General features: G+C 38.4%; 1 protein-coding gene across 11 annotated transcripts in view; it reads left to right on the forward strand.

Moving 5' to 3' along the window:
* Positions 1-15,788, forward strand: part of DLGAP1 (DLG associated protein 1) — a 402,341-nt gene that overhangs the window by 43,207 nt on the left and 343,346 nt on the right. Inside the window, exon 2 of one of the 11 annotated variants that reach the window (XM_038127588.1) lies at positions 13,653-13,758. The exons of the other annotated variants lie outside the window; for them this stretch is intronic. The gene's annotated coding sequence lies outside the window, so the exon portion shown is untranslated. The remainder of the gene's footprint in view (positions 1-13,652; positions 13,759-15,788) is intronic. 11 annotated transcript variants of the gene reach the window in all.

The following is a 15,788-nucleotide window of genomic DNA, read 5'->3' on the forward strand; positions in this document are numbered from 1 at the left end:
AAGAACCTCCTTTAAATCTGTCGAACTTAATTTTCTGCTCTGTGGAGCACAGTGATTGAGACAGTGAAGCTGAATGATGTTTTACACTGTGCATACTGCCAGCTGCCAAAAGCCTATGGCATTAGCTGAATCCACAGCAAACCCATGGACAGGTAGTCAAGAAGATGTAAAGCATAATTCTCTCTTGGCTGTGCTTCCAAGGGAACTTTGGGCATCACTTTGCAGTGCCAATTGCTAAGCAATGGCATTCTTCATGAACAGTTTGGCAGAGCTAGTACCCAGCTATTTCAAATATTGGTGGATGCTGCTAAGTGGTTTAGGAGTCATACTTTCTTTGGACCTCTGTAATATCAGAATCATAACTAGGATCAGTATTGTATTTGATTGTAGTCCCAACTATATCCAAAAGGGAGTATATAGCACAATATATTTTTAGATAAATGGCTAGCCAGTATTCAGATTCTCATAGGTTATTCTGTTGGGAAGAAAAAGTGGTAAGATAATTGCTTATAATAGTCAGTGCATCTTCATTTGTTTGCAGAACAAATCTTCCTAAAATTACATTTTCCTAAATAAAAGAAGAATAGGAATAATAAAGGGAGTCTCTTTATTCTAAAAATTCTCCTTAGTGCCAAGAATATGCTTGAAATGCATTCTCTGAGTTTTCTTCTATGCTTGTATTGCTAGTGTTCCTCTGATTCTCTTGTTTCCCATTGCCTTTTTTGGCCACATCTGTGATGCTTTTGTCTTTGGTTTTGATTATTTTTCTTTTTTTTCCTTTTTTCTTTTTTTTTTTTTTTTTCCTTGCACATATAATAGTACCAACAACTTCAAAATTACTTTTAACCACCAGGAGAATCCATCTTGTTGCATTACAAAACAGCACCAGGTCATCATCTGCATGAACTAGAATTACCATTTCTTCTGTTTCTATTGAATCTTAATTTCATGTAACACTTACAGTGAATTCTTACTATTCCTCCAAAGACACAGATTTTTGACTCAATGGCTTTGACACCTAACTACTCTTGCTGTTTACTTTTAATGTATGGCAGGTCTCTTAAAATTGAGGACAAAATTCCAAAGACATTGATTGTGTCAGATTGCTAACACCAAATTCATGTGTCCAGGATAATTCATAACATTCATCTTCTAATGGTGGGGATTTTTTCCTCTCCAGAACTTCCCATTTAAACATGAAATTGAAGACATTTTATCCTTGGGAGTCTGAAATTTTCACATTCCATGACTTTCCTTTCAGACTTGGAGTATTGATGGAAGAGATAAGCCATTTTTCAGCAGGGGCTGTAGGAGGGAGCTGGGCTATGTAACAGGTCTTCCTGTGGCCTATCTGGATTTGCAGGACATGAAGCCTGGAAGGTTGTCTTCTAACCAAGAAGTCATTTTCCTAGTTGGTCATTTAATTCCTTTTTTTCTAGAGCAAAGGTAACCTGAGTTTTTTTTTTTGAAGGTACTTTAGTACCTTTCATACACAATTGTGAAGTAATCAATACCATACTCTACTTTGCCATGTGACACTGGATTGTTATCATCCGTAGCCACTGGCAATCTGCTTTGCTAACAAAGTGTTTAGCTGTAATCTTAATTTAATCTGAGGAGGAAATTAACATTTGATTTTTCATTTCCATAGATTTAAAAAAAAAGGTCCCCTCATATGCTGTACTAAAATAAATTTCAGATGAAATCTGAAAGTATTGGTGGACATAAGTGTGGCTTTTTTATGATATTAACAAAGCAATTTAAGTCACTCACTATTTAGGAATGGAAATATGTAGGTGCATAATATGCTCTTTCCTTTTAACTACCAGTATCACAAAATATCTGTTGCAATCAAATATAAAGGATAATAGGGCAGAGTACTTCAGGTACTTGGATCCACAGCTGTAGATGCAGTTTTGGAAAATACAGAAATATGTATAACAAAAAAAAGTACTCCATATGCGTGACACTTCTGTTGAAAAGTAGCCATGCATGTCATCTCTCATACTCACTGCATTTGTTACTCAAAGTAGAACAGACAGGTAATATATTTCATTTTGTTTTACTGCAATCAGAAAGCAATATCATCTTTCTCATCACAAAACTAGCAGGGGAAGAATTAAGTTGTATGTAGCTGATTCGATTCTTAGTGACAGAGCTACAAAAGAAATACATGAATAAAACATTGTTATAAATGCAGTAGCATCAAAGCTACCTTTGTATAATGTAGAGGGGTTTGTATTGTTAAATTGCTTTAAAATAATCTTTTAAAGTCTTCTTTGAAAGCTGAATTTTGATAAAAGACTGTGTTCTATTGTATTTTTAAACTGTTTAGCTCTCTAAGACCAAAATTTTGGATTATGCTTTGAGAAAAAAACAGGTATTTATTTAAAAACATAACCAAAAAAAAAAAAAAGAAAATACACAATAATTTATTTGTGAGTTATCTTCTTGAGAACAGTGGCTTCTTTGACTGCCTGGAGTGAAAAGACTTGCTCCACAAATTTGTAGAGCAGATTTTTTTTTTTTTTAATATCTTGAGCAGTGGTTGGAGGTGAGCCCTTTCAATGTGGTTTAAAAAAAAACTTAATATATTTTATGCAGAAGCTCAGATCTCATAATCTCATTTTAATTCTGCCCCAGTCTCTGTTGTGTAGCTCTGGACTTGCTGCCTGATTTCTCTGTGCTTTTATTTTTCATTTGTGTGCCTTTGCCTAAATTGTAGATTGTAATATAGGATGCATCAGCATGCAATATAATGCAGATCAGCACTCCTGTGGCTTAGGTGCTTCGTGGGGTAGGTAGTACATTTTTCAGGAGTGATTTTACTGGGTGATTATGAAGAGATTATTTTAAAAAGTGCTAGAAACTGGACTAAATATAATATAGCATCCACTGCAGTGTGATAAAACCCTTCACACCATAAAACTGAGGTAATCTCTGAGTTTCTTTTCTGTTGCTATTGATCTTTTCCCAAATTAAATTTGTACCCATGTAAATTTATATATACTGTATATTATATATATACATTATATGTAAAAATGTGTACATATTGTTTCCTTACAGATAAGTTGTTTCAGTCTTTTATGTTACTTCTGCTTTTTAAATTATTCTCTGGATCCATTGGCACAGTTGGACAGTTAGGGTTTTGAGAGATGGAAAATATTCTGGTGGAGATCTACAACACAGTTTAGTCCAAGCAATATATAATGCAGCATGTTTTCACTTTTCTAATGCCAGAGCGGGAAAGTGCTCAACTGGTCCCTGTGCTGCTATAACTCTCTGAGTCAGATGAAAGATGTAATTATACATTGTTCTCTGGATAGAATCATAGAACACTTTAGTTTGGAAAAGACCTCTAAGATCAAGTCCAACCATTAATCAGCACTATCAATGGAATAAAGTCTAGTCTAAACCTCCCATGGTGCAACTTGGGGCCATTTTCTCTTGTACTATCAATTTCTACTTGAGAGAAGATAATGACCCTCACCTGACTACAGCCTCCTTTCAGGTAGTGTAGGGAGCAATACGGTCTCCCCTGAGCCTCCTCTTCTCCAAGCTAAGCAACCCCAGTTCCCTCAGCTGCTCCTCAGGGGCCTTGTGCTCCAGACCCTTCACCATCTCCATCGCCCTTCTCTGGACACTCTCCAGTGCCTCCATGTCTTTCTTGGAGTGAGGCACCCAAAACTGAACAATTTCCGAGGTGCAGCCTCACCAGTGCCGAGGTTCTGCCCTGGTTCTACTGGCCACACTATTGCTGATACGAGCCAGGTTGCCATTGGCCTTCTTGGCCGCCTGGGCACAGCTGGGTCACGTTCAGCTGCTGTTGACCAGCACCCCCAGACCCCTTTCCACCAAGCAGCTTTCCAGCCACTCTGCCCCAAGCCTGTAGTGCTGCATGTGAGTGTTGTGACCAAAGCACAGGACCTGGCATTTGGCCAAGCTGAACCCCATCCAACTGACCTCAGCCCATTGATCCAACCAGTCCAGATCACTCTGTAGAGGCTTTCTACCCCCCCTCAGATCAGCGCTCCTACCCTGGTGGTGTTTGTGGACTGACTGAGGATGAACTCAAATCCCCCTGTCCAGATAAATCAGAATGAAGCAGGCCAGGAGCAGCCCCAGTACAGAGCTTTGGGAAGCACCACTTGTGACTGGGTGCCGGCTGGATGTAACTCTGTTCACCTGCACTTTCTGGGCCCAGCCATCAGCCGTTTGTTTACCCTGTGAATAGTGCTGCCACCCAAGTAATGAGCAGCCAGGATAATGTGGGAGACAGTGGCAAAAATGTTATTAAAGTCCAGGTGGACAGCAGCCACAGCCTTTCCTTCACACACTGATCAGGTCACCCTAAAAAGGAAGGAGATCAGGTGGGCCAAGCAGGACCTGCCTTTCACAAACCCATGATGGCACTACCCGATCCCCTGGCTGTGGGATGGCACTCAGGATGTTCTACTCCATGACCCTCTCTGGCAGAGAGGTCAGACTGACAGGTCTGTAGTTCCCTGGACCCTCCTTTCGGCCTTTCTTGTAGATGGCTGTCACATTGGCCAACCTTCAGTCAACTGCAACCTCCCCAGTCAGGCAGGACTGCTGGTAAATGATGGAATGTGGCTTGGTGAGCACTTCCACCAGCTCCCTCAGCATTCTTGGGTGGATCCTATCCAGCCCCATGGGCTTGTGTGCCTAAGTGGTGTAGCAGGCCACTGACCATTTTCCCTTGAATTTTGGAGGCTTCATTGTGCTCTCCTCCCTCTCTTACAGTTCAGGGGTCTGGGTATCCAGACAAAAGGCCTTATAATTAAAGACTGAGGCAAAGAAGGTATGAAATACCTCAGCCTTTCCCTCAAGCGCTACTAAAAGCAAAATAACACTGACACTCCCACCCTGCACTGTGGTAAATGGTTTTATAACAGAGTTAAACATGCTCATTTGTTACTAATGCTAATTTATTCAGGGTAGGCCCAACATGGAAGCTGGTGGTTTTTTTTAGGGGAGCCTGAGTCACATTTGCATTAATATACATTCACACTTCTCTCTGGCAGTAAAGACATTCAGTACATAGGTGTGCTGACCTTAAACATGTGTCAGGAAAATGCTGTGTAAATGCAAACTGGGTCCTATAAGTTGATCTGGTAAAACATTTGTATCTCAGGTATAACCTACGCCTCCTTTAGGCTATCATGAGCTTGCTGTTCTTTGGATTAGTAGATCGTGTGTGGTAAAGTCAAACTAGATATCCATGTTTTCATAGTACTATGTAGGTGTTTTCTTTTTTTTTTCCTGGCGTTCAGCTCTGTGCCCTATTTTCATTTTTACTGTGATTTTTTGGGGTTTTGTGACTTGCTACCATGTAGCTTTCGTAATTTATAAAATGCCTCTATCCGTTGCAAAAAAAGCCCCCATGCAATGCTTTGAATTAAAGGTGGGCTAGGAAGGAGAGTTACCTGAAAGATTACAAAGTTTATTTTTCTAACTAAAATGATGCTGGCCTCATTTTAATGAAAAAGAATATTTTCCAAACTGAGCATTTATGTACTTGTAAATGGTAATGGGCAAATTGTGAAGAGCATATCAAAGTCTGTAGTGGCAGTATTGTCAGGATCAATGAAGCCTCAACCAAAGCCATACCATATTAGATTGTCCTAAAATGTCATTAAAGAGCAATGTCGTTTTCTCTCTTTCTCTATTTTGTCACTTCTGTGGCAGAGATGGGACTGAATAAAAGCTTTTTTAACAATTTGTTAATCTAGCTTCATTTACTGTTTCAAAAATTCAGTGCTTAAAACATCTTAACCACCTGTGTGTGTTTAATGGTGATACCCACATGCTGGAGGAAATATGTTGTTCCAAGGCTGAGTGAAGAGACTTGTACTGTACATAACCCAGAAACCTGGTTGTGGCCATCTGCTCAGGCTAAGGGCCCTCATCCTACCTGTCCCTGAAGGCAGAAGGTCTTCTGCCTGAAGGCAGAATGGTGGGTGCTTGTCTGGGAGCAAAAGCAGCAGCTCCAACTGGGGGGGTCTGCAGCAGCTCTCCCAGCGGTTCCTAAAGGGGGCCTACAAGAAAGCTGGAGAGGGACTTTTTACAAGGGCATTTAGTGATAGGACGAGGGGGAATGGGTTCAGACTGAAAGAGGGTGGGTTTAGGTATTAGGAAGAAATTCTTTTCTGTGGGAATGATGAGGTAGTGGAACAGACTGTCCAGAGAACCTGGGGATTCCCCTTCCTTGGTAGTGTTCAACGCCAGGTTGAACAGGGCTTTGAACAGCCTTGTCTTAGTGTAAGGTGCCCATGGTAGGGGGATTGGAACTGCATGACTAACTTTAAAGGTCCCTTCTATCATTCTGTGATTCTGTTAATGTGGATGTCATTGGCTTTCTGCAGTTAAATGTATATAAATTCTACATTTATTATCTAGAAAAAATACATCGCTGAAATATAATTATTGGAACAATGCTTATTTTCATTAGGAACATGGATAATACAATCACAGAAAACCTGACAGATATTTTTCAATCTATTGCCATAAATGCAGAATTTGTGATTTACTCATTAAGAGTAAGTTTAAAATTATCAAAGTGGGCTATTTTTATAGGTGGGTTTGGATCTGTATGATGATTGCAGCTGAATTGTCAGTAAGAATGTCTGTGAATAAGATGATGACATTTGATTTGCCTAGACTTAGAGCAATACCTTTTTGCTGACACCAGCTTCATTATGAGAGAAGTTATAACTGTCACAGCTGCCTCAGATTTAGTTCTTGTTTTATTATTCATGCGTTCTTAACTGAGCTTTTTTCTCGTGGCTGCGAGGTGATGATAAATATGCAAGTGAATGTGGTCCTCTAAGGACAACAACTTGAATGCTCCCCTACTTTAACTCTGCTTTTGTAGGAAGTTACCACTAATGGGTTGACAAACAACAGTTTGTCCTTTCTGTATGCGGGGAGAAGTTTTGAGGCACAGCTTTCAATTACAGCATTGACTTCAACACTTCTGCAGCTTCTTTGTAGCTGTTTTCAGATGCTTGGAGAAGGAGGCTAATTTAAAAAAGCATCAAACCTTGAAGTCCATGTGTTTCATCTGTACTCTGGCAGGTAGAATCAGCAGGGAGCGGAAGAGTAGTTGAAAATAAGTGTAGCTGGCATTGTCTTGAAAGTTTTATTGCAAGATAATTTTCCATCATCTATCTGGCTATTAACACATACTGCTAAACATAAAACTCTATGGTTGATTTGAAAAACTATATTCGAGGTTTCTTTTGCTGACCCCAGTAGGTTTTTGCTCAACATATGGCTGAAAGCTCAGAAATAATATGTAGATTGTATTGATTAAAAATGAATAGTGAAAAAATGTGTCAGCTTAAGAAATTGAAATACTGTGTCCCTGCTCATGCTTTTAGTCCCTGCTGCCTTTTTTTTTTCTCCTTGTTCTTCATTTCCTGCCTTTTGAGAGAGAGGGTGGAATATAATTAACAAGACTGAACAAGTTCTTGTAATTAAAAGCCTCAAATGTGAAACATACTTGATCAGTTCACTTCTTTGTGAAGTTCAATTCTAAAGCTGAAGTATCTGAGGTTACTCCTGCAAATTATCATTATGGCCAGCATTCAAAAAGGCGTTTATAGTACACAGTTAATGTATTTTCATAAGTGTTCAATAACTTGTCTCCAGCCTGGGAAAATTAACCAAGTATTCTAGTCCATCCTTCTTTGCCAGACTATTTCTTTTCATGGGAGTGCATTCACTTAAAAGTTACCTTTTAAAACTTACTTGCTATAGATAGTAGTCAAGAATCAAAGGTAAACTCACTGTAATATTGTCTAAACTTGTTCCTGACAAGAGAAAAATTAAATGTTCTATAAAGCTTGGTGGCTTTAACATCACTTCCACCTGAGCCATATAATCATGGAAGAAAAAGACACAATGATATGCGTTTTTGCATTTGGTTCAGCTACTGACTCCTTTTTTTGGTCACACTGTGGCCTTACTAAATGTAGGTTTTTGGTGAAGGCTAGTCAACTCCATCTTAATCATGAAAATGCTTGTAAAACTGAGAGGAGTGTGATATTTTATGTCATGTATTTGTTGTAGAAATCACAATTAATAAATTGCTGATATGTATTTTGGTTTTGAGGATTAGAGGAAATTAGATCTTCTCTGTATTTCTGTTGCTCTGGCATTAATGATTCTGGCTATTGGTGTACCCAGTGAAGCTGGATAAAGAGGTAGCATTTAGCTCAAATGTTCTAGCCTCAACCTTCTAGCCTCAATCTTGCAGTAATACTAAGTCAAAACAGCAAAGCCTTTGATGATTGCTTTGATGCTTTTGAAAGGAAATACTTTGACCTTAATTACAAATACTTCATTTTGCTTCTATGCAAAATCCATTAGCTGCCATAGAACATCCAAAGTCCATTAAACACGTATTTTCCTTATTAAAAATCTCCCAAAAAGTTGGTAAAATTTGAGATATCACTGTGTAGTTTTCATGTAGTTAGCAAACTTCTAGAGAAGATGGTTTCATTACTTTCCTCTTTCATGATCATGTGCTTCTGCACTTGTATGGTAAGTATAATAAGAAAACAAGAATCAAGGGGAAATGAAAATAGCCATAATATTCAAATATGTAAGCCTGTTTCACTGAGAAACAATTAGCAATTGTTGTCTTCAGAAAGTGAATCAATTTAGGAATTTTGCACTTCGTCTCATTTCAAAAAGCTTTTGTCTCTTTGTGACTCCTCTCGATATTAATTCCAGAGCAAATGTTTAGGTAGGCCTGGTACCTTAGAAAAAATTAGAAAGATTTTCACAACAGTCCCCATTGTACTTTGTAGGGGAAAGTACTAGCTTTTATTTAGAAACATGTTTTATACACATGAATAAAATATTTTTTTTAATTGTAATCATTTATAATGTATTTACATGCCATATAGCCACTTGGAGATAGGGTTATTTCCTGTCCTTAAGTCAGAAGAGGTATTTGACTCAAGTATCCTTCTAGCTAACAATTATTTAGTTCTCCCTTCACTTATTTCAAGAAATTTTTACAGGTTCTCTTATGAGAAATCTGCTGGCACCAGTGGTGAGAGCTGCCCACTCATACATGGAAACTCAGTTTCTGGAGGGAAGGACACTGGGTTTTTTAAGTTTTTTGGTGGTTTTTTGTTGTTCTGTTTTTTGTTGTTTTTTTTTTTTTTATTCCTGTGGGCAAGTTACAAACCCCAGTCTATAGAAAGTAAACCTGAATAATGCACTATCTTGGAAAAAAATGGAAAGTTGGGAGCCTTCAGTTTGGAATCTTTTTTCTCAGTGAAAAGACATTGGGATTTTTGCAGGAGTAGCTTTACCAGGTATTTTGACACTAGTCATCAAAATTTTATAATTAATTTTAAAAAGTTAAAAATGCTTGCATATCTCTATGTGAAAATTTACAAAAAGTAATTTTTGCCTTTTTTTGTGATTCTACAGATAAGTTTATCATGGGCTATATTTTTATTTCATTTATATAGATCATATTCATTTCTGTACATCATCTTCATTGTTTATCCAAAGTTATTCAAACAGGCTATATAAAGCAGATACCATTGTAAGTAGAAATAATCAAAACTGAGTGTTGCAAGAGGGATCATCAGCGAAAATATGGACAAACTCCATTAGAGTGTTTTCGGGGGAAAATGGATGGCAGAACTTTCTCCTAATATAGGCTTCTGTGTCATATGTAACTCATAATGCAATTTAAATCTCTTTTTGCAGATCTAAACATGATCTAAATTATATTATTCTATTTAAAAACAAAGTATTTATTTTAGAGATCTTGCACCTACCACCCCCTTTTTTCTTGATCCCATAAAAATAAGTCCTGGAGAGTCCATTGCTGTTTCACGCTCTTAAAACAACAAAAGACCTGCTATTGGTATAGAGATGACATTGCTCACAGCTTTCAAGACTCCTTCAAGGACAATTACTTCTAAGCCTTTATGAAAATAAGAAAAAGCAACTTTCTCAACCCCATTTTTTCTGGCTAATAATTAGAAGATTTAGAGCTGCCAGCCAGGTGGTTTTAGCTGTGACAGCTGGAAGTATAGCTTCTTTCCTAATTTTACTCTCTGCTAATCAACTGTTTCTGAACCTCTTTGTAAATTGTGATTTTTTTCTTCTACAGAGTAAATGCTGCCTTATTTCCTCTTCTTTTTGTCTTTGTTCCCCTCCAGACAAACAAACAAAGCCTTAGCCATGCAGGAGGAAAAAAAGTTTTGTAGAATCTGTTTTTATTTTTCATGAAGTTTTGCTTTATGTTTCAAGAGAGCAGTGTAAGCCTCACCACATTTTCCTCCAAGCAAGTGGATGTGCCTTAAAAGAGCAGTAAGAACCCACTAACATCGTTTGCTTCTTAATTAAAATTAAAATCAGAAAATCCTAGTATCATTATTTGCTAAAGAAAATTATACTCTTAATGCAGAACTCTCTAGAGAAGAATCAGGGAAACTAAATACTTTGAGGCAGATAGTCGTGATACTTGACAAGGCAATAGGAAGTACCAATAAACTATGCTGTGATGGTAGAATGGAAGTGTCCATTCAAGCTGTATGGTTAAAGTCAGTTTCTGTGAGCTGAATCTGGTTATTCACAAAGACAGTAAAATGTTACAGAATCACAGTATTTCCTGCGTTGGAAGAGACCCATCAGGATCATCAAGTCCAGCTCCTGGCCCAAGGACAGGACACCCCAAGAGTCACCCCACGTGCTGAGAGTGTTGTCCAAATGCTTCTCGAACTCTCTCAGGCTGGTGCTGTGACCCATTCCCTGGGAAGCCTGTTCTAGTGCCCAGCCACCCTGTGGGTGAAAAACCTTTTCTTGATAGCCAACCTAAACCTTCCCTGACTCCCCAGCTAATGGGGAAGAAGACAGCATGACAAAACTCCAAGTGACGAAGCTTCCCAAGCTAGTTCCAGTCCTAGTCCACATGAGAACATGACAAACCTTCATGCATTTAGTCTTGAATCACATTTCAATTACATCACAGATCGATGCTGCTCTTGTTTGTGAGTGCTGTGGAGAAGATGGCCAAGTGTTCCTTTCTTACAGGAGAGATAAATCTACCAGTTTTTCAAACTGTTTATCAAGATCCCCTTCCAAACCATGCCTGATTTATCCATTGCACACCTGTAAACTTCCTCTCCATTGCATATGCCCAGCATGAGAATGACCACCTGCTTTTGCTCTGCACGGTTGTTGCCTTCCCAGATTAATCATTTTGAGCAGCTGTGGTGCAAAACTTGAGCAGAAACCAGCCCTGTCGTGTACCATGGGCACCAAAGGCTCCCCTGCAGTGCAGTATGGCTTAGGAGGGATGATAGCTGTTTTACCTGATGCTGAGTGACAGCCACCAAAGTCAAGGGGATAAATGAGTTTGAAGAGCCCTTGGTAAGAAGAGTCCATCTAGGAGTAGGTTTTATCTTGCTGCTGAAACGGTATTAAGGCTCTTTTGTCTATCCCAGAGGATTGCCATTTATTGGCTGCATTGGTACACCTCACTGGAGCAATGCTTTTGACCTTGATCTTCACAGCACTCACCTCCAGCAATTCCCTGCCAGCCAGGACCATTGCCTACTGCTCCCACTAGCTGCCTTCCCTGCCAGTTGTTCTTTTTTTCTCTGTCTGCTGCTTTGCTCCATCAGCCAGTCTGCCGTTATCTCCCCATCTGTTCATTTCCACTCTTGCTGTTCTCTCCTCCCCAGCCACATTTCTCTGCAGGCCCTATAAGGTTTCAGTTCTTTTAGAAAGGATACACTTATATTGATCAATCCACCTGGAGCCTTCCTTTTTCTTTTTTTTCTTTTTTTTTTTTCTTTTTTTCTTTTTTTCTTTTTTCTTTTTTTTTTTTTTTTTTTTTTTTAAGAAGAACAGCTCAACTCCTTTGCATTATTCTTTTAGTATAAACTCTTTTTCCGTCAAGGATCTAAGCTGCTGCACTCTTTTAGGGTAACTTATCCAATCAAAAAACAGGTTAGCTGTTTATGCTTTGATATGTTATTCCCAATTTAACATTTAGTTATGCTTAACAGGAATCTTGCCAAGAGTTGCAAGGATTACCCAATCCATGTGTGAATCAAGTTTGATCAGCTGAAGCTTTTGATCAATTACAGGCAGCTTCCTTTACTGACCAAGGTCAGCACAGCCCCAGTGAGCTCTCCACTGAAGTTTCCAGAGGAGAATCTCCAGAGGAGAATAGAAATTTACTTCATGTCTCCTGTGCAGAAGACTGATCATACATCTCAGTGGGATGACTGATTTCTGTTATTTAAGAGTGGGACAACAGATAATGTACATTCATTCTGTGAAAAATTGTAGTTAGGTCCTGTTTTGGGGTATCGTCAACAGTCGAACTTTTGCTTAATTTCTGTCCTGAATTTGTGCAAATTAGCATTCTTGTGTTTCTGCAGTGTGTTATACACATTTGTAAGAAAGCTACAGCTTTCAGACAATTTCTCTGTTTATTTGAGTGCCTTTTGAATTATGTTCATGGCCTCCAAAATGCTTGTAATCCCTCCCAGCTTAGTATGATCTCTGAATTTAATAAAACATACTCCTTGTTCCATCATCTAGCTCACTGATAAAAATAATAAGTAATACATTGTCTGTACATTGTCTCTTGTGAACTTCACCCAAGTAATCCTTGCATTTGTCAGTGATTAGATGCTGTTATCAATGGCTGTAAGCCTGTTTTGGTGTTGTTTGCCTTAGACCGCATCTCCTATTTTGCCTGCAAGGATATCATTTAGTAACTGGCTTATTTATGCACATAATTTTTTAACTTTAAGATTCTTTCATTTTCAAGGATGTTGTTTTAGTATTTTGGAACAAAACTTGTACTCTTGGCTTTGGGTTGTTTTTTTGACTCTAGGATTCATCACCATACTTCTTTCCTTTCACTCCCGAGCTGATATTTCAGCGGATGTGCACTCATGCTGGTTTGCAGCTGTAGGAACAAGGGTCTCATATGGCACAATGGAGTGCTTACACCTGTTTATGCCTTTGATTTGCTTTTAAAATGTAAATTTTTTCTATGTTTAGAAGAGCTGTTCAGTGCATCTTAGCAATTAAAGCTGACACGATTGTATGCAAGTGCCAGAAGAATTCTTTTTAATACACAATAAATAATGTCAGTGTCAGATATAATAGGTGGGTATGGTGTGCTTGTCTGTGGCATCCGTCTCATTTTGAGTCTAAGTGAAAATGAGAAGTAGTGAACATATGACTGGTGAATCTATTTTTCCTTCCTGTTGAGTAGCAGTTTTATTTAAAATTACTTAGCTGATTTTTTTTTTTTTTGTTCACATTTTCACCTGAAACTGAAAATTTTTCTTGTAAATTTTTCTGTTGGTGCTATCTGGAGACACAATTCTTGTAGCTGTTTGTAAGTATTTCCACTACTGAGGAAAGCCTGGAAAGAAATTTTTCTTCGAGCACTTGATCCTCTCAGTCAATGTGCAGTTCATACTATCTCTGTTGAAGTGCTGTAGTGCTTCCCTTCACGTTTAGTCAGCTTCAATTCCTAAATATAGATATGGAACCGGTACTGCTCTTGCTCAGTTAGGGTGGTTTATTTGGCACGGTAGCTTAAAGTGAATATTTCTTCACTCCATCAGGCACAGAGACTTCAGTGTTCCATGGCCATCTGTGGAAAACAAGGGATGAAGCCCCTTTCCCAGGTGCAGCAGTGGGAGATACAGCATGGTTCTTGGTCAGGAGTTGGTATGTCTGTCACAATGGTGACAAGATTAAATTTGATCCAAATTTAATGCAAGCATGAAATTCTGCTCTCAGGAAATGTGAGATTTATAAATGAATTATTGGGAATTAGTAGTTATGCAGCTGGAATAGCAGTGTCTATGTTTGGACCTCAAAATAAATGGATATCTGGCAACATGATGCAGTTAAAAAAGAGGCAAGTGTTACTCTGTGAAATGTGAGGAAGCAATTGGTCTACACAACTAAATAAATGTCACTCATGTCTCAGATGTACTGCTGTGTCTAACTGTGAACACTGCACTTTTCAGCAGTGGTTGAGGAATGTATTTTGGAGGGCAGGAACTTTTGTTAGAGATTAGAACTGTGTCTATGGTGAAATGTTTTATTTTAAATTTAATTTTTAAACATAAGCTAATTGGGAAGTGCAGTCAATATCTGTTGTTGTATAAGGTATTGCAAAAAGAGGGCAGGCTATGCTTGCAATCTTCCTCACTGAAATATTTAAATATCACATTAGGAAAAAACACTTTCAGAGATGGCCTATATATGTATCCTTCATCTGAGCAAAACAGTAAGCCATAGTTTTTCATATGCTTTCTATGATTTTGTTTGTCACCCCTTGTAGAAAATTTGCCCATATTCCTTTTGTGGAGACTCTCTATTTTTAAGGGTTTCCTAAGAAGAAAATATTTTTCACCCTGTACTGAAAATTTCTTTATTACTTTACAGCATATATGGAACCACTTTTCCTGTTTTGAAACAGTCTCCTCTATGGAGACTGGTGAGCTGCAGGTTTAGAGGAAGGCCATGAAAACATCCTTAAAGCAAAGTCTACTATTTTTATTTTTCCTCAGCAGAATGAGCCAAATATTAGGTCAGCTAATAAAGTTGCATTTCAGAGATCTTCCATGGACACTGGGAATGTGGATGTGAAGGACTTTCAATAACATGGGACTAGGGTTATCTTTAATTGCCTTTGAATGAGACACAAACCTTTGTTTTATATTATCTGTTCTGGGAGTAATGGCAACTTAGCTAAAATGGATTCAATTCATCTTCCTGCTACTCAGTATTCACCATTTCTTTTCCTAGTTGCATCGAAATAGGAGAAAGAATGAGACTTTCATGGAGTCTGAAGGAAGACACAAAATGAGCCAAGTTAAATCCCAGATAATATTCCTGCAAAAATCTGGTGCCTCTCATAAATGACTCAATTCAACATTCTGCATCATTCACTGTGCAAATGGTTGTATTGAACTGTTCTGTATTGCACTGTGGTATTGAGCATTATCTGAGCTGAGAAGGAAACTGCCTCACAAAGCAGCACATACTATCTCAGCTAAAGAATGAGGCTTTTTTTTCTCCAGTACTGCTTCATAAAGCAAAATAGAGTGGGCAGCAATAAATTGAGCCAAAGAGGTAAAGGGGAAAATAATCACATTCTGTACTGCATCCAAACATCTTTGATTGCTTAGTGTCTGTCTTATTCAGGGCAATATGTTCCTTTCTGCTACAAGGCATAGAAGAAATCAAACAGAAATACCAGCTCTATCCGGATGATTAAGTTTGGGGAGGTAACAGAAGGTGTTCAGTGTTCTGTTATTCTTCTCAGGAATAGCAGAATTCATTGTAGCTACTATTCTGTGTAGCACAATAGTATGGGATCCTCCATTTTTTAAAATTGTTTTGTTCTGAGATGGGGCAGAAGGGAGAATAGAGGAGCCAAAGTGACCAGGTGGATACTTGATTTGCTTGTATTTTTGACCAAGAACACGTGCAGTTATTTTCCTCCCTGTCTGTGATAAACTCCCAAGATTCCTGGGAATGGTACTTATCAATAGATCAGAGATATCCAGCTGACAAAACAGAAAAACATTTTCTTCCAGGAATCACCATTTAGGTGAGGCAGCTAATACTGATATGCATTTTTCTGGAAGTATACTCCTTAAGTCCTTGAAAAATTATCTGCACAGGTAAAATGGTTTGGGTGCAAACTGCTATCAGCTGTCACAAAATGTTTTCTGCTTTGCCAT

The sequence above is a fragment of the Motacilla alba genome, chromosome 2 (genome assembly GCF_015832195.1).
Source record: "Motacilla alba alba isolate MOTALB_02 chromosome 2, Motacilla_alba_V1.0_pri, whole genome shotgun sequence".
In the NCBI taxonomy this organism is placed as follows: Eukaryota; Metazoa; Chordata; class Aves; order Passeriformes; family Motacillidae; genus Motacilla; species Motacilla alba.